The sequence below is a fragment of the Peromyscus maniculatus genome, chromosome 1 (genome assembly GCF_049852395.1).
Source record: "Peromyscus maniculatus bairdii isolate BWxNUB_F1_BW_parent chromosome 1, HU_Pman_BW_mat_3.1, whole genome shotgun sequence".
Lineage (NCBI taxonomy): Eukaryota > Metazoa > Chordata > Mammalia > Rodentia > Cricetidae > Peromyscus > Peromyscus maniculatus.
In genome coordinates this window covers 197980897-197998989 of record NC_134852.1, presented here as the reverse complement: position 1 = coordinate 197998989, position 18093 = coordinate 197980897, and positions in this window count along the sequence as shown.

Sequence of the window (18093 nt, the reverse complement as noted above, 5' to 3'; positions counted from 1 at the left end):
CGCTGCCTAGTGTCTGTGAGCGATGGCCTCCACCTGTGGTCCTCATCCCAGCAGAACAAAGACGTCAGAAAGCCACACTAACTGCCTGCTGGTCAGGCCCGGAGACTCAGATCCGGAACCCCAAACGGGGTCTGGGGTGGATGGTGAGAGCAGCAGAGTCAGACACAAGAGGCCTTCTCCGTCCACCCTTGAGCAGCTCCTGTGGCCCTAATGGGACTCCTGGGGGGCAGGAGGTGCCAGTGCTTAGAGAAACAGTACGGACCGCGATCTGTCTGTCCACCGTGGATGGGCGTGGGGGTCCGGGCTTACTTGGAAGAGGCTTTAGGGAAGGTGCTGGGAGAGCTGCTGATAGAGCAGGGGGAGTGAGTGGGCAGGGGTGCGGCAGGGGTGCGGCAGGGGTCTGACTCTCTCCCTCCGTCTTTCCCTCTCTAGCATTGCAGGACAGGAGGACGGGCAAGGGAGGGCGTCTGGAAGGAGGTTTAAAAAGCCAAAATCTTCCACTGGGAGATGTTGAGGTGGAGCATGAGGCAAGCTTAAATCTAGAAGCTCCCACTTTAGTCTGTCAAGTGTGAAAGGGGTGTGTGTGTGTGTGTGTGTGTGTGTATGGTGTGTATGTGTGATATGTGGTGTATGTGTATGTGTGTGGTGTGTATGTGTATGGTGTTTGTGTATATGTGATATGTGGTATGTGTGTGTGGTGTATGTGTATGTGTGGTGTGTGTATGTGGTGTGTGCATGGTGTATATGTGTGATATGTGGTGTGTGTGTATGTTGTGGTGTGTATGTGTATGGTGTTTGTGTATATGTGATATGTGGTATGTGTGTGTGGTGTATGTGTATGTGTGGTGTGTGTGTGTGGTGTGTGCATGGTGTATATGTGTGCTATGTGGTGTGTGTGTGCAATGTGTGGTGTGTGTGTATGTGTGTGTGCTGTGTATGTGTGGTGTGTGCATGGTGTTTGTATATATGAGATGTATGTGTGTGTGTGGTGTATGTGTGTGCGATGTGTGTGTATGTATGTGTGTGGTATATGTGTGGTGTGTGCATGGTGTGTGTGTGTGTGTGTGTGTGCATGCACGTGGTATGTATATATGTGTGTTGCGCACACATGGTGTGTGTTTGTGCATGGTATGTATGTGTGTTGTAGAATCCCAGAGTTGCCTTTTGCCTCCTTGGTTTCAGTCCTGGCCTCTGTCTGGACAGAGGTGCATATCTATAATTATAATTCCAGATACTCAGAAGACTGAGGCAGGAAAATCCTAAGTTCTAGGCTAGCCTGGGCTATCTAGGAAGTTCAAGGCAGCTCAAAGAGAACAAAACAGTTCCGGACCCTAGCATCTTGAGATCAGACCTCCAGCTCAAGCCTAGACCCCAGACACCAAAGTTGGGGGACCTGGCCTTCATGAGTCCTGGGGAAGGGGTGGAGCCCACTGCACACCAAACTGGGAAGTAGCCACGTCCAAGGACCCGGAGTCCCTGCGAGGTGCCAGTCTGTCTGTCTGTTTGTTTGTTTTTTCGAGACAGGGTTTCTCTGTGTAGTTTTGGTGCCTGTCCTGGATCTCACTCTGTAGACCAGGCTGACCTTGAACTCACAGAGATCCACCTGCCTCTGCCTCCCGAGTGCTGGGATTAAAGGCGTGCGTCACCGCTGCCGGATGAGGTGCCAGTCTTTATTCAGACTTCCTTTTTTGCATAGAGTGACTCTTAGGGGTAGGAGCATGGACTGCATGACCTACAAAGGAAGTTTCCAGAAACACTGGAGGAATAGAGCTGACGACTCAGGAGTTCAGGAGTTCACTCTGTTCCTCACCCTCACCCGCCTTAACTCCCTTGCCCCGGGAGACTCAGAATCCACGGTACTTCAAACATGCATGCTCTCGTCTCATCTGATCAGGGCAGCAGACAGTCCTGTGCTGGAGAGAAAATGCCCATACCTTTCAGGGGTCCATGACACTGGTGTCCTGACTGCAGTGTGGCATGAGGCCACGAGGCTGAGCTCAGTGTTCTGAGATAGGCGGCCTAGAGGGGGAGAAGGGGTGGCCCTTGAGTCCCGCTCAACAAGGCGTGTGTTGTTAGTGTTCTGCAGCCACTGAGAGCCCAGATCCGCCTCCTGGCATCCCTGCCCTCATCCTTCCGTAAAGGGAGGTCTGAATTTTAGAGCCCTGGTGGAAACTGGGGTCCTGTCTGGTAACTGAGCACCCCACAAACCTCTCGACCTCAAGGAAGAGGAACTTTACAAACCTGCTTTGAGCTCCAGCTCAATCCCCCTACCCTGAGGTTTGTCCCTGGTCAGACCATGTGTGAGGCAGGGGCATAGTGGCCAGCAAGTATGTCCATGTCCTGTGGCTATGACACCTTCGGCTGGAGACTGAAGATGTGCCCTCAGGGAGCAGCTCGGTGGCAGAGAACTTGCCTGGCACATGCCAGGCCCAGGTTCATCCCCAGCACCACCATGACAGCAACAAGCAAATGTAATTGAGGCCAAGCATCTGCCATGAAGTGGTTCTGGTGGGCGGGCCCTGTGTGGCCCAAGGGTCTCAGAAGTAGGGAGCCTTTCCTGGCTATAGCCAGAAAGCGGGGTGCCAGTGGGAGAAAGGTCAGACAGGATCAGCGCTTCTGGCTTCCATGTGGAGAGTCTACAATCGCCACAGCTTAAAGAACCATCTAGATTCCATACCAGAGCCTCCAGAAGGGATGTGGCCCTGCTACCTGGTTCTCATCCTAGGGAAGCCCGTCTTGGGTTTTGAATCACAAAGTGATGATTTTGTGGATTGGTTTTTTTGTTTGTTTTGTTTTGAGACAAGGTTTCTCTATGTAGCCCTAGATGTCCTGGAATTTGCTCTGTGTCTAGATGAGGCTGGCCTTGAACTCAGAGATCCGCCTGCCTCTGCCGCCTAAGTACTAGAGTTAAAAGACATGTGCCACCATGTCCAGTTTAACTCCATGTTCTTTTAAGCCTCCAAGTCTGCCACTTTTCCCTGTAACAGCCGAGCACCAGTTCTGTGTGTGTCTTGGTCTCTCACTGTTCTGGGGGGTGAGCGGGCCCTGCCACATGTCAGGGGACCTGTGACTTGCCCCTGTGGGAACGGGAGGGCCAAGCTGGTTGCAAGCTTTAGGCCTCAGCCCTCTTTGGCGACCATGGGCCTCTCTGCATTTCAGCTGCCCTGTGATAATTTGTGCCCACAACACAAGTCCTCTTAGGGTGCCTATGACCCAGCCCTGCCAGACCTTGTGTTTACCCGGGGCCTGGGGTGAAAACATGTGTCATGGCCACACCCTTACCGTGAACCAAACTTGTGTCTGGAGTTCTGGCTGCTGAAATAGAGGCGGTGCAGGCGTAGACCAAGCATCACCAGCCTGCCTCTGCAGTGGGCACAGCATGGTGGGCAGGCTGTGTTGTGCCCTGCCTCTCCTGGGCTGTAGGATTCCTGCCCCTTTAGGAGGAATGGGACTCCTGTGGCCAGGACCAAGGGGTACAACTTGAACAGGTGGCCTCACTTCTCATCCTCACTTTCCCAGTGGGGAGGGACACGGTCCTGTTCTCTGAGAGAGGGAGCTGGTAAGGAAGCCACAGCAGTGGTTCCAGTCTGCAGAGAGAATGCAGATAGGCTTACAGTGGACTCCAGTGTGGGCCTGTGTCCACTCTGCCCATCGGTCTGATCCAGCCAACCAGTTTCCCAGAATCCCTGAGTCATTGGGCGGCCCTGCTTCCCAGCTCTGGAACTGGGGTCTCTCAAGCTGAGGCCCCAAGAAAAGCTGGTCTCCGGAGGGCTCTGGGATCTCAGCCCTGCTCTCCTGTGGAAGGGATGGCTGCCTTCTTGGGAGAGCATCCCTGAAGAAGGCTGTGGTCCAAGACAAGAGCCCCCAGGGGTTGATGGACTGCTAGGAGGGCTCTGAGGAAGCCACCAGAAGATGGACTGAATCAAGGCTAGAACTGTCACCACGGCCACGTGAGTGGCTGTGGAGCCTCTGTAGAACCTGCTAGATTCAGGCCTGGCCCTGACTGAACAAGCCTGTAGCCTCAGACAGTGCCCATAGGTGCCTGTTCCCTGGATGTATGTTGGGGTTTGACCAACCTTGTGGTCGCTTGTTCGTGTGCCTGCCACACTGTCTGGGCCCTGGGTCTGTGGGCTGCGTGTTTACACTTGATGTCCTAGTACCTGGTGTCCCTAGCTAGCCTGCTACAGGCCCCCATGTAACCAAGGGCTCAGACAGATGCATGGGCTGGAAGGGGTCCCCGGTGGTGCTGGCCAGGGACTAGAGGAGGTAGTAGAGTCCTGGCTGGATTCGGAGCTCTGGGTCCTTGTGTCCATGGAGGAGGCCGCAGGGCGGACCGCTTGCGTCAGCCTTGAGCGGCCATCAATAGCGCGCGGTTAATTAATTTGATGGGAACAGCAGGGACCGCCGTTTGCATTTAGTGAAGTTCCAGGAACTTCCAACCCCATCTTCATAATTGGCCTCATAAATTGTAAGAAAGAGAGAGATCAGCAAAGCGGGAGGAAGGAGGGGCTGCCCGTCCGTCCTTATTTAATTTTATTGCTGAAATTCATCTTTTTAGCCTCCTCCGCCTGAATCGGCTCTCCCTGCCGGATTTGCCTAATCATGATAAATTAATATTCATTTCCCCACCTCTTACCCAGCTCCCGCGCTTGGATAGAGTTGGGAGGGGTCTCCTTCCAGCCCCTCTGCCTTGGTGGGAGATGACCCCCAAAGTGGAGTTTGTGTACTGAACTAAAATTGGCCCTTGGGGAGAACAGGAGGGAGCCCGGGAGAAAGATGGGGTTGTGTTTCCTTGGGAGGAGGGGCTCCCGAGATTGATAGGAACTCAGAGGGCTCAGGAAGCTGACATTAACTGCCAGTGCCCAGCTAGGGATGGATTAGAACAAGAAGACTCCAAAGAGGCTGCTAGAGACCTCAAGGCTGAGCCAGACACGGGAGTCGGGGGTGGCGTGGGGGTGGGGTGGGGCCCAGATTGGAAGCTGGATAGAACTGAAGAATGAGGCTGAAACAAAGAGTTGGTCACCCCCTGATCATTGCCACACTCCGCTCCCTCAGCTTGGTACAAGTCACCTTGCCAAGACCGACCCATGCTGGTCTGAGGGTTCCTGTGGGCACCGCTGATTTCGGACCACTCTTTCTGAGCGCATTTAGCAGGGTGGTTGGACCCCATGCATGGCGCCTGTGCTGCCCGCCTGACTGTCATGGCTTCTGCTTCAGTTAGGGCTGCTGTGTGGTTGGGTGGCGGCCTGTCACCGGCAGGGCACACAATCCTGCATCTCCCTCTGTGGTGGGGCTCCAGTCTCAAGGATCACAGTTCCCTCATCTGCTCAGCCTCAGTTCTGTGACAAGGAGGCCTTTCCATTTCATCCTGCCTCCGGCCTCATTTACAAGGGAGGAACTTGAAGATCACACATGAACAGTGATTGGTCCAGTGCCCCACATAGTTCAGGAGGGCCGGAACCAGGGATGAAGGGAGTGTCCACCCTCCTGAGAGGCTGAGAGTGGGTAGAACATCCTACTATAGGGTGTGAGCTCTGTGGGCATGTTTTATCAGGTGACAAAGGGGACATTATTTAACCACACAATCCCTTTCAAAGCAGAGCTCTCTGACTGTTAGCAGGGTGGCGGGAGAGATCCGAAGCATGGGCAGGACCTCTGAGGCAGTGCATTCTGATGCCTGCTCTGACTGGTAGATGGTGAGGGAGTTCTGACGCACGAGCAGGACCTCTGAGGAGCGGTTCTCACCGATTCTCTGCAGCAAACAGGACTGCAAGCACCAGGAACTGAATCCTGCCAGCCACAAAAATGAGCACGCAAGGACATTTTCTTTAGAGCCCTACAGGGATCGCAGGCTATCCAGTGCCTTCATTCAGCCTGCGGGACCCTGGGCAGTGAGCTCAGCTGACCGGACCCGGGTTTCTGCCCTGCATCCTCGACCGCTGTTTGCAGGACTGAGTGGGTGAAAGGGTACTGCAGTGGTAGAGAGGATACACAGCATCCAGGGGAAGGGTCTTAGGACGCTGCTGCTGCCGTGAGCCACAGTTGGAGCTGGGGGAGGTCTGGGGACCCTGTTTACCCCGCTCCCCTCTCCCCAGACTTCCCATGGCAACAACTGCTCCTAGTTTCCAGACTCCTCAGTCTCCTCTGTTGCTTTTCATGGGACCAAATCCTTGCAAGCATTTCAGCTTGTGACCTGTGCATGGATGGAGCCCGGAACCTGGGTTATGATCCATTGTGAGTTGTGAGTATTAGCCAAGAGATACAGCTGTGCGGTCAGCTCCTGCAGAAACTTCCAGCGCATGGGCACCAGCAGCAGAGCAGCCTGTGTGGCCCGCTTCCCAACACAGTGCATCTTTCCTTTCTGAGATGGCATTTCAAACGTGTATTCACAGAACCTGGGTGGGTACTGGGAAAAGAGACTCCGGAGTCCCACAGGACTTGTTAGAAGGCAGGAAAGACCAGATAATACTGCGCAAACCATGGGAGGAGACTTGGGGAGGGCCTGAGTTGCCTGCACCACACATCTGGTTTACCTGAGCAGTTTTGCCAAGCCCTGCTTAGCTCAGCCCTGCATGTAAATATGCAGGAGATACACTTGTGTCTCCATTTTATAGATGAAAAACCCGAGTCCCAGGCTGGAAAGATGGTCAAGGGTCAAGAGCATGTACTGCTCTTTTCAGGTCCCTGGGCTTGAGTTCAATTCCCAGCACCCACACTAGGCAGCTCACAACCGCCTGGAACTCTGGTTCCAGGGGATCCGATGCCCCTGGCCTCCCCAGGCACCTGCACTCAAGTGCGTGTGTGCGTGCACAAGAGAGAGAGAATTTAGAAAATAAATCTTTTAAGGAAAAAAAAAGAACCCCCCCCCACACACACACAGACATACACACAGAGAGAGAATTTAGAAAATAAATCTTTTAAGGAAAAAAAAAGAACCCTAGTCCCAGGGAGGTTCTTCTTTTGTCCTAAGTCATGACACATGAGTGACATGGATGTCACTCAGATCTTTCAGTAGGACTCTCTGCACCAGCCCCTTTCCAGCTTCCCTCAGAGTCTGCAGAGAGAATTGCTGATGCTGACAATCCTGAAACCAGGATTCAGTTTGGTTTTGAGACAGTGTTTCACCCTGGCGGTGTGTGAACTCAAAATTCTCCAGACCTGGCCTCCTGAGTGGGGGGGTAAAGGATGCCCCACAAGCCTGGCTCAAACCTGGGCACTGAATCATTAGTTTCCTTCTGAGTGGGGATGCCCAGTTCTCTGCACCGTCGTGAAGGAGTTAGGGTGAAGGCAGCAGGAACCCCTGAGGCCTGCCAGAGCACAGCACACCTCCGCACATAGTTCCTCCCTCAGTCTCAACATGCCTGCTCTGTCTGCCTGAACTCCATGACAGCGCCCACGGAGTTCTGGCCTCAGACACTCCGTCCCCCAGCTCCTCGTGGTCTCTGAGGGATTCTGTCGCACCCTTTTGACCTTGATTCGGCACTGTGGGGAGTACTTTTAGTTCAGTTTGATCAGGAAATCTGAATATGCTCAGGTCACCCTCCCTGCCTATCAGCCAAACACCAAACTGGGAAGGAATCAGCCCTGGCCTGTTCCCCCTTCTCAATCTGACTCATGGGGACGCTCGGGTGTTGGCTTCAGAAAGAAAATCAAGGTCCTGCCGTCTCAGGAGCCCCCTGGCCCTCCCGACCCAAACATCTACCTGCCTGCCAAGGTCTCCAGGGAGGTGCCCGCCAGGTGACAGATGACCCACATCCTCCGAGCCTGGCCTGCTTCAAGTTCATTTCTTGTCCTCAATACCTCCACTCTTGAAGAAACAAATGAGTTTTCTGGGAGCCTGGTGCGAGGGGTGTTCCAAAAGCAGGGTCATGCAGAGCTCCATGTCTAGGCGCCTGGCTGTCTTTCCAGCCGGTGTATCCAGGGCGGGGACGGCGGGCGCGCTTCCCAAGAGGCGCCGGCAGAGGGCGCGCGAGGACCGGCGAAGAGGTCGGCGGCTAAGCCGGGAGAGTTCGAGGGAGGCGGGACGGCCCGGCTCCCAGGACCTGGGCACTGGGGAAAGGGTCCCCGCTCCTCGAGAGGAGGCACCCGACGAGGACGCGGACCCACGTCCTCTCAGGGCGGAGAGACCCTTGCAGCACCCGCCCGGAGTAGGGAGGCACTGAAGATCTGATGGTGACCCGGGGTGAGAATGGAGTGAGACTCCTTCCCAGACTCATCTCTGGCCAGGATTCTGTGCCTCAGTTTACCCTTCGGGAATTCCGTTCCATTGATGAGAATTATAACCTGTAAAAGCCGTGAGTGAGATGACCGAGGACTGTCACCTGCTCTGGTCACCCTTTTCTTGGCCAGCCTGTCTAGTCGCAGCTCGGCGGTAAAAGAGATGGATGGAGACCGGAGAGAGTGGCCGGGGGACAGGCAGGCAGGGACGCCAGGGGAAGAGCTGAGAAGGACAGTCACAAGGGCTGCAAGGGCTGGGGCGGGTGCCCATGAGCCTGGCGGACCTGTGCTGCGCCCCTTCTGGGCCGCGCTCTGGACTGTCTCCTCCGCTCCTCTGGTGCTCCTCACCAGCGGCGGTGATTTATGGCTGGGCCAGGCCTGACGACCTTGGACGGATAACTAATGACGGGTCAATCACGCTACAGAGAAAGTGAAGTGAGAGAGGGCCGAGGTCCACCCCTTTACGCCCATCCCCCCTTCCGCCCCAACCTTGCCAGTCCCCGGTTTGGTGCACGTTACTGGAGTCTCCTTGCCTGGGTGGGAGGCTCCCCAGAGCCCCTTGACAGGTCTGGTGGTTAAGCCAGCTGAAGTGGGGGCAGGAGTAGGGCCTGAAGATACTGCGGAGACCCCAAGTGGGTCATCCGAAGGTGTGGGCCACCGCTGTGAGTCCCGTGCTGCAGGCAAGAGGAAGCCACCTTCTGGGAAAGTCAGGTTGGCGTTTGGAATTGCTACCGGGCACAAGGGAGGAAGCCTGGGAGGGCAGCAAGGAGGAAGGCTAGCGGCTGTCCCGAGGTAATCCAGCCTGCGGCGGCCCTGCGTCTTCCACTCATCTCCCGCGACCAGGAGGACAGCTGTTTGCTCCTGTTTTCCAGACACTTCATTTACCCAGGGGTCCCTTTTGCATGCGAATTGGGGGGGGGGGGCTCCTCACTCCTGCCTGTGTCATCTGGGGACTTCTGAGAATGGACCAGTGCCCCCGCCTCTTGGGTCTGCCAACTTCCGGGTCCCTGTCCGAGATGCCCTGATTCCCTATTTAGATCCCTGGGGAGAGGTAAGCAGCCTAGGATGCCTGGCTCGAGCTCCTGCCTCTTGAACAACAGTCCGGGTCAGCACCTGGGGACCGGCGCCGGCTTTTCCGCCTTCTGTCCCACTCTGCGGGTGGGAAGGCTGAAGCTCAGAGCGCCCTCGCTGAGCAGTCGGCAGAGGGAGGCCCTGAGACCTGCAGCCTGATCTAATGCTTTGAACTATTCTCTCGCCAACCCTCCACCCCAGGGTCCCGGTCCTTCCTCTGGGGGCTCCTCCTTAACCATTGTCAGCTCTGAGTCCAACGAAGACACCCAACGAAGGCCACAGAGGCAAGAGCACTCTGCTTCTAGATTAAGCCCAAGTGACAGAACTGCCTTGGAAGTATAGGGCTGTGGGAGTGGCCTCGTGCTTGAGGGTATGGGACAGTCTCTGACACACGTGGGCTCCTGTGTGGATATCTGTGCGTTCCCAGAGTCAGTGGACCAGGACCATGTGGGTGCTGTGTGCTGGGGTGCAGGAGACACACTAGAGAGTGTGCAAGACAGGCGTGCAAAGGGAGCAGACTCAACGGCAGAGACAGACAAGTAGCCATTTGGGATAGAGACCCTAAAGTTCCCCCCATCCCTTAATCCACCTCTAGTTTTTGCACACCCTGTTCTGAGCCACAGGCACCAATTTCTCCTCCAAACCTCAGCCTGAAAACCCCGGGCTTCCACTCTGGGTCTGGCTGCATACATACTTTTCAGGGGCCGTAAAAACATGGGATTCCTTGTTTAGAAGTGTGAGGAGTTTCGAAATGGAGAGAGAACTAGTAAGCCAGGCGCAGAGTTCTTGGGCATGCACAGCCCTGTGGGACCACACAGGTCACAGATCAGTGAAGTCAGCCCTGCCCAGCCACCGCCAGCAAGCTCACTTTCCCATCCAGTGACTTGATGGGGTACTCTCTGTCCCCCTGGGTCTGTCACTTGGACTGTCCCTACCTCCCTGCCCCCCCCACCCCACCCCAGCTGCGTGCCTTTTGTTATAGAGACTGGTAAAGCCTTTCCCCAGTCACGGCTAATACCACTCACCTGGACTCCGAGCTCTGGCCGAGCCCACCATTTTCCTGTTTCTGTATCCTGTGCTCAGAATTCAGTTCCTCTGGAAAATTCACTCTTCCTTTGGCCGTCTCCTCCAGGAAGGCCCTTGATTGTCCACATAATAAACGATGCACTGGGTCAAAGCACAAATCACTTCCACCTTCACTCAGAGCCATTTGTCTGGCCCTCCAGCAAACCTAGCATTTTGGGCGACAGGGATGGTGTCCTATTCATCATCGGAACTCCCCCAGTTCCAGCCGACACCTGCGCAGCAGGGCTCAGTTAATATTTGTTGATGCAGCTGTGGACATCTTCTGCCTGTGTGTTCAGGTTTGGACATTGTGACTCCTGTGTGCCAGGCCTGCGTATATACACACACGCATCTCTGCTGTATGCATTCAGATTCCGGTACACGTGCCGTCACGCTAGGGCACACATGTACAACAGTATAAGTGCTTTCTTTTTTCTTCCTCTCTACCTCCCTCCCTTCTTTTTGATAGGGTCTCACGTATTTCTTGCTGGCCTTGAACTTAGTACATAACCGAGGGTGACCTTGAACTTCTGACCTCCCTCCTTTTCTCCCCAAATGCTAGGATTACAGGTATGTGCCAGTACCCCTGGTTTATGCAGCTCTGGAGCTCAAACCCAGAGCTTCATGAATGCTAGGCAAACACTCACTGACCAACGAAATTACATCCCCCACACCCTTTCCTGGTTTGTTTGTTTGTTTAGACTGGGTCAGGCTAAAGCCCAGGCTGTATCGAACTCTCCATTCTCCTGCCTCAGCTTCTCTACTGCGGCTAATACAGGTGTGTACCACCTCTCCCAGCTTATAAACGGTCCCCGCAGGAATGTGCATGAATCCGAGGTGGTACATGCGGCTCTGTGAGTGAATTTATGCTGGTAACTGTATACCCAGATCCATGTGGCAGTCGTAAGCCTATGCGAGGCAGTAAAGGACGCCTGTGTGCCTGGCCTTGCCTGGTTGGGGTTGTGCCTGGACAAGAGCCGCAGGTGCACCGTGCAAGGACACAGGCGGCTGGCGCGTGTGCCGGCCATGTGTGTGCACAGCTGCGTGTCCTGGCAGGCGGGACGCCCCGTGCGCCCCCTGCGCCCGCTGAGCGCGCCGCTTTGTTCCTCCGCCGCGGGCGGCCGCGTGGTCTCCCGGCTTGGGGCTCGGGCGTCTCCGCCGGCCGGGATTGGCAGCGGCCGGCCGCGGCCGCAGCGCGGCTCCCTCCCCGGCGGGCGGAGCCGGATCGGCTCCCGTTACCGGCGCGGCTGGGTGGGGGTGGGGTGGGGGGCGCCAGGCCATCCATCTTCTGTTATTACAGCGTAATGGGGCTGCTCGGGCGCCCGCCCATTTGTCATCGGCCTCGTTCGCTGATAACGGGCATTTGTCATCACTTTCCTCTGCCAATGTCATCAGCGCCGCTGACAGCGGGAGGGGGCACACGCACATGGGCCTGCTGGACACGCGTTCCTGCATATACACACTAACACATGAAACCTGAGGGAGGGCACATGGGCCCGGGGGGGGGGGCACGGATCTGTCTGTGGACCAGAACTCCTTAGAGATGGACGCATAACAGCCTGCGCAGAAGGGGCTTGTCAGGCAGATGTTCCCAGCTGCAGATCTGCTTCCGCAGCCGGGGGGGGGGGCGGGGGGGCTGAGTGCAGATGGCCTTCCGCCAGCTCCCTTTGTGCACTTGTGTGACCCCCCCCCCCACGGGCTCTACAGACCTGCACGTGGCTGCGTCCCACTGTCAGCCCAGCAACGACCAAGAGGTCACATTCAGGCCTCCTGCACTCCTCAGACCCAAAGACTTCGGGAGAGACCACAGGACAGACAGCACAGCGTAACTGGGGTTGCCGGGACAATGGGTTCCTTCCTCTAAGCCCTCCAGAAACAGTGTATGTGGCCGGGGAGTCGCTTCCACTCCTGGCTCCACTCAAGCTTTGAGCCTAGACTGATCTGTAGCAAGAGAGACTCAGTCAAGACTGCCAAAAGAACTTCCCATTTGGAAGAGGTACAAGGCTGACTGGTGGAAGGGTGCTACTGATAGCCAGGAGAGGAGCTTGGAGGAAAGGGTAACTGTTGTGTTCTGTGCCCTCTGGTGGGCCAGGTGCCAGCCCCTCCCTGCAGGACTGGGTCTGTTTCCTGACGCTGCCTCAGGGTGGCAGAGGGGACCCCATTAGCCCTTATTAGGCAGACACCTCCCCCATTTCACTGCTCTCTGGTTGCCTGGCACATATTAGGTGCTCAATAAGTAGCTATTGAATGGATAAATGATTGAGGACAGGGCATATGGGGAGGTGGGGGTCCCCCAAGTCCCTCCCAGAAAGGTCACCAGGCACTGATGGCCCAGATCTCATCTCATACCCTCCCTTTGGCTCCCCTCCTGATTTCTTAAGCAGCCCCCCAAATTCCCCTTCTCCCTAGGCCTCTCCCTCCTGGGCGGATGGGGGAGGGGGAAGGTCCCTTGGCAGAGCAGGGCTGGCTTGTTCCTTGTAAATGAAGACCATAATTAACATTAAATTAAGGTAATACAAATGAAGGCAACATAGAGGCTGACAAGATGAGCGTTTGGGGAGGCAGTGGGGAGAAGTGATTCATATTTTTAATTTACTGTACGGATGGGCCGCGTGGCTGGGGAGCCGGTGGCTGCGTGGAGGGGGTGTGGCCCGCCATGTTTGCCGGGCTTGGAGTGATCACACAATGACTATTAAACTCAACTGTCCATATAATGGGGCAGATTCGACATGACGCCCACCAGAGCACCAGAAGCCTGGCCAGCCCAGGTTGTAAATCCTGCCACACCGCGTCCGTCTGCCCACCTGCCCACCTCGGCCTCACCGGCCTGCCCTGGGAGAGAAGAGACTCGGCCCCTTGGGGCCTCGGGAATAGGGTGACTCCGAGAACCCAGGCCCTGGCCCACGTTACTCAGGGTGGGTGCTAGAAGCATGCTGTGAGTGCAGGGTTGGTGCCGCTCAGGGGCTTGATCTTGACCTGGGAGCTGGTAGGGGCTGGACCTCTGAGGACTGCGCAGAAGATATGGTGCCATGCCCACTGAGCAGTGGCTCTCACCCTTCCTAACGCTGCCACCCTTTACTACAGTTCCTCCTGTGTGGTGACCCCCGACCATAGTCATTTTCATTGCTACTTCATAACTGTAATTTTGCTACTGTTGTGATTCATAATGTAAATATCTGACATTCGACTCCTGTGAAAAGGTCATTTGACCCCCAAAGGGGTCATGACCCACAGGTTGAGAGCCACTGCCGGAGAGGAACTAGTTGTCCTGGCCATCAACACTGCATGCACCTTGTGCGAATCCCTAGCACCTCTGATCCGTGACCACCTCACCGCCAGGCAATCTGCTTGTCCGGACAGGGAGGGTGTCAGGACGCTTTATGTAAAGCCCAATCTGAGAGATGGGGAGTGAGGTCGTCTCAGAGCTTGCAAGTATCTTGGGCCCAATCCTGTCCCTCAAGCCCCTGAGCCTGGGAGTGACCTACAGAGTCCAATCCAGGCACACGGGCCGGTGGGACCACACATTCCACACTGTAGCCTGAGGCCTGAGAGCGGAGCTCTCTGGAGACTGGGGTGTGAGTGAGCATGTGTGCATGTGTGCATGTGCACACATGTACCCCTGTCCTCTCTCCGGCCAGAAGGTACCAGCCAGTCCCAGGAGAAGGGAGGGATTCCTGCTTACTCACTCTGCAAGCAGAGGCCCAGCCGCACAGCTCTGCTCATCCCGTCCCTGGGATGAGAGACGCAAGTGTAATTTAGGTTTTGATATTATGAAAGTCTCGCTGCTCTAAAACAGCGGGGCACTCGGTGCCTCATTAATAAAGGATAAACTCGGAGTCTATTTACAAGGCGCTTTTTGGGGTTATTTACTCTCCAATATACATATGTAATGTTGCGCATACTTACCGCTAGGTAGTTCTTCCCTCCAGCCTGGGCCTCCTGTCACCCTGAGAGGGTCCCTGCCAGGAGCAGAGGGTCACTGGGGAAGAGGGGTTCTGGCGCCCCACCCCTGGCGAGAGAGAGGCTCTATGGGGAAGGGCAGAACAATCTGGGACTTAACTGGAAGTGGGAGACAGCGCACCCACCTCCATGCCCCACCCTCCTCAGCCATCTTATCTCAGAGCCCAGCTCCCTGCCTAGGCCCCACCCTCTGTATCGGGCCAGGGCAGCCCGCGTTCTCCCCATGGCCTGCCCTAGCTCCACACACACAGGGCAGAGCTGTGGACAGGCTTCTGAGAGGCTAGCCGGGCCTCTGGAGCAGTGCCGCTGCCATCTGTGAGGTAGTCCAACCTGTCCCAGACTTCCCCATCCCTCAGCTCCTGAAGTGGGTTGGTATTCTCTCACCACGGGGAATCCACTCCCGGTTCCTGGTGCCCATCAACCTGGCTGTGTTGGGGATGGGCCCCCACGGAGCCGTAGCCCCCATCTTTCTCTGCCATGGGCACCCCAAGCCCGGGTGCTTTATTATTATTTTTTTAATTTTTGTTTTTGAGACAGGTCTTACTATGTAGCCCAGGCTGGCTCAAACTCACAGAGATCCACCTGCCTCTGTCTCCTGAGTGCTCGGATTAAAGGTGTGAACCACCCTTCCCAGCCTCTGGGTGACTTTTTTTTTCATGGCTCCTGTATGTGGTAGCATGCTCCTTTTATCCCCGTTTTGTGAGGTCAGGGAACTCACCCAGCGTCACCCAGCCAGTAAATGCCAAGCTGTGGGTTTAACCCAGAATTGAGTTTGTGGCACTACAGCCTCCTAGGGGCTTGGGGGGCCTTATGTTTGTCCCAGGACCTTCAGCCCCTGCCTAGCAAGGGCCCCTGTGGCCTCCAGGGAGGAGGAACACATCTACCATCTGAGCCCTGGGGCTGGAGAGTCAGCCCCGATGGCCCTAAGTGTACATGGAAGGGCAGTGGTGGATCCCACCTTAGGCAAAGGCCATGAACCACTAAGGGAGTTCTGGCCACCAAGCTGGGAATCTTGAGGCTTAATGTGCTGTGTCTGGGGACCATGGTGTGGCACCTGTGTTGGGGTGGGGGTGGTCAGTCTGAAGGCAGTATCTGGCCAGTTTGGACAGAGAAGACATCTGGTGGCCAGTAGGAGACCTGCAGCCTCTTTATAGGTACCCTGGGTGGAGGTATCAAGTCTCTCAAGTACTTTGGGAACTCAGGGATCCAAGAGGGCATCGGATCTTGTGCCTACTCCGGACCTGGGACTCAGAGGACAGAGAGTTGGTTCTCTGGTTCCCTTCTCACCCTCCAAGCAGGAGGAGAGTTGACCTGGGGGTGTGGACAGGGATGATAGTTAACAGGAGGCCCTGCTCCATCACTGTTGGTGGACAATGAGCCATCGCCACCCTAATTAAAGATAGAATGACAGCAAATACATCCTGGGCTGGGAATGGATGGTGAGTGGCAGGAAGGCACCTTGGGGCCAGCAGCCAGCTGCTGCTCCCATAAGCTCCCCCTTGGAGCTGAGGAGCCAGGCTGACTACAGGGCTCCTGGGACATCTGGATTGGGACCGAGGCTGTAGCTGGGGATACAGACAAGGAGCAAGGTCTGGCTGGAATATCAAGGTTGGTCAGTAGATCTTGGGGCCAGGACCCCAGAGACAAGGGCCCTTGCAGTTAGAAGAGGGGGGTAAATCATTATAAGCCCAACTGAGAGCCCCCAGGGATACAGGAGGCCCCAAGGGCTGTTTGGAATTCCCAGGAGCACATGCTGGGGGTATCTAGGCTCTTGGCCAGGCTCAATGGGTGTACGCAGAGACCTGGCCGGGGGTACTGAGCTTCTGTGAGAAAGCACAGCAAGGCTCTATTGGGCCATGCTGGCCTTTGGTCTGGCCCAGACTTCTGCGACCACGGCAAGGGGCAGTAGGTGTTGGAGAGCTCCGGGACCTAGGTGGCCGACTGGCCGCCTGCATGAGGAGAGCTGGCTTCCACCGGCCGCTCTGGCTTCTGTTCCTTCTCCTTCGGTACAGCAGGCCCTTGCTACCCATCACTCACCCCTTCTACATGGGACACCTGTTGTCTCATGGAGGTGGACTGAGACCCTGCTTCTTCTCTGGAGGGCTCAAAGACCTGTTTATCTGGGGCCCCACCCCATTCAGAGACTAGGAAGCCTGAGCACAGGATGAGGCCATCGAGAGCAGCCAGAGCTGCGATCATCCTGACGGACAGTTAGTTGGCAGTGGAGAGTTGGGGGCCTCGGCCTTTCAGTCCTATATGCTGTGGTGGCCCCTAGCCAGTTCTTCAGGGCGTGGGGACTGGCCCCAGGGGAGAGAGGATGGGTGGGGAGCCAGGAACTGGCAGGCAGGCAGGCAGAGGGGAGGGGGGGGCCCACTGACAGCAGGACAAATGCTTGTAATTTTATAACCAATCTCGGCGTGTCCATGGGGGGCCGTTTGGGCCTCCACTCAGGACCAATCAGCCTGACAGAGCTATGAGTCTGCCTGAGTGAGTGTGAGCAGCTCCCCTCAGCACCACTTACTGCAATCTCATTACCACCCAGCTTAAGGCTGGCCAGAGCAGAGGGCCCAGCAGGAAAGGGGACCCAGCCCAAGGTCCCGAGGGTAAGGTCACGGGAGTCAAGGCGATCCGGGGGCTCAGGAGGGAGGGAAAGGACACACGAGCGTGGGTGATACTTAGCAAGCACTGTGGGGTGCTGAACTAAATTTAGGATTGAGACAGGGTGCAGTGTAGGCCCTGCCCTCAAGGGGCTTGCAGTCTGTTCTTGGTGGTGGGACAGATCATAGATGGATGGGCCTGGGGAAGGTGGGGATGGAGGGAGGCGATCTGAAGGCAAGAAAGACAGGACAGTAAAGGACCGGAGCCAAGCAGCATTGGGCCAGGGACTGAGAGGGGAAGCAGGTGACCCTCCAGAGTGCAGAGCGTGGAGCAGGAGATGCCACCTCATGGGAGACCAGAGGGATGGTGGGGGAAGGTGATGAGCCAGTGGTGGATATTCTAGGAAGGCCTTGCTGGATATCTGGCTCTGGGGATGGCTGTGTGCCCATTAGTCTCTCTAATTGTCAAAAATCTAATTTAGTGTCTGGAGCCTGGGCCGGCCTCGGGTTAAATGGAGAGAGGCGGGCCCAGCCATAAATCTGCCCTCCCAGCCTGGCCTGGTGCTAATTCTGCAGCTAAGTGAAGAGGTGAGGAGAGCTCTGGAGAGTGGATGTCCTTGGTGACCCTGTGTTCCAGCCCCCATGCGCCAGGTCACAGCCAAGTCCTGTTCTCTGGCAGGAAGGAAAGGCTTGCCCAAAGCCTAGCTGGGCCATTAGGGCCATCTGAGCAAGAAGTGGGGTGATGCACACGGCTACATGGTTATATGTGGTTATGCACACGGCTACATGGTTATACGTGGTTATGCACACGGCTACATGGTTATACATGGTTATGCACACGGCTACATGGTTATACATGGTTATGCACACGGTTCAGTGCTACCGCACTTGCCTGGTGTGTGCAAAGCCCTGGGTTCTCTTCCCAGCTCTTGAAGTAAGAGCCCCACAGAATTCCCACAGCCACCAGCTCCTCTACCTGGACCCACTCAGGGCCCATGGAGGCTCTATCCACTCTTAGAGTGGTGGGGACAGTCTCTTCCTGATAGAAATCATGCCACATGCACCATGAGCCTTTTGGTGAGGAAGTTATGCGGTCGACTGTCATCCCGTCTTCTGTCTTCCACTTGGTGACTGCTGGGGGCAGACTCAGTCATGTGGATCACATGACATTCACTAGAGGCAT